The 1,149-nt window shown below is 47.6% G+C and overlaps 1 protein-coding gene across 1 annotated transcript in view; it reads right to left on the bottom strand.

Moving 5' to 3' along the window:
- Positions 1-1,149, bottom strand: part of VBP1 (von Hippel-Lindau binding protein 1) — an 18,785-nt gene that overhangs the window by 17,392 nt on the left and 244 nt on the right. The gene's annotated exons all lie outside the window — the stretch shown is intronic.

Below are 1,149 nucleotides of genomic sequence, written 5' to 3'. Positions count from 1 at the left end.
TTCCCCCCCCCCCGAGACCTTAGTAGTAAATATAAAAATTACCAACACATTGCCCAGTCATGTGCCCTAGCCACAAAGTGATTCAACAGATTGTATGCCAAGATTATTGATTTTTATTACTTAAATTTTTAACTCAAAAGTTCTACCATTGCCCTGACTGGTTTGGCTCAGTGGATAGAGCGTCGGCGTCGGCCTGTGGACTGAAGGGTCCCGGGTTCGATTCCAGTCAAGGGCATGTACCTTGGTTGCAGGCACATCCCCAGTGGGTGGTGTGCAGGAGGCAGCTGATCAATGTTTCTCTCTCATCAATGTTTCTAACTATCCCTCTCCCTTCCTCTCTGTAAAAAATCAATAAAATACATTTTTTTAAAAAAAGTTCTACCATAGAAATCATGCTAAATATGGTCATTAGGTTCCCAAGGCAAGCCATAATACCTCTGGAAGTATCAAGTGGTTGAAATAAAATAAACCCAAAAGGCAAACAGAACAATCTTTTGTACAGGAATAATGAAGCCCAACAGAACTGAATGGGAAAAGACATAATACAAGGTTGAAAGCATCTACTTTTTTCTCTTTGTTTGGACTTGGGTTGGTTTCCCTGTTTGGTGAAGCCTCCCAATTGCACTCCGTGCCTTCCCTCTCAACTCCACACATTTTATCCCTAAGTTGTTAGAATGATGTACCCCAAACCAAATACGATTATGCGGTGGCTTCATTTAGACACCTTCTCATGACAGCCCCTTGCCTGCTGGATAGAGAGCCTCAATTCCTTAGCATACCAAACAAGGACTTCACATTCGCACCCTCGCCTAATCTCCAAGGAAAGAGAACACTGCATTCCTGCAACAGACTAGGTTTCATTTCCTAGTTTCACCCTTCAGCACCAGATGTTCTGCCTACTCATTGTATCCCAAGTCACCGTGGATCAGTCGGGCTCTCCCGCATCTAGGCTGAGTCTCAAGCCTCTCACTGCCTCCCTTTTCCAGGCAGCAGAGGCTGAAACCTGGCGATCGGAGGGTTCAAGGGACCGCCCCGCTCCCAAGTCTTCCCGCCCCAGGCCCCCATCTCCTCTCAGTCCTGGGACTGCGTCCCCCCACCCCCGGCGGATCCCAGCCCAGCTTAGTCTCTATCGGGGCGGAGGGCAAGAGG

This window comes from Myotis brandtii, unplaced genomic scaffold (assembly GCF_000412655.1).
Source record: "Myotis brandtii unplaced genomic scaffold, ASM41265v1 scaffold889, whole genome shotgun sequence".
NCBI lineage: Eukaryota > Metazoa > Chordata > Mammalia > Chiroptera > Vespertilionidae > Myotis > Myotis brandtii.
The sequence above is the reverse complement of the archived record's forward strand: the minus strand, read 5'-3'. Positions and strand labels throughout refer to the sequence as shown.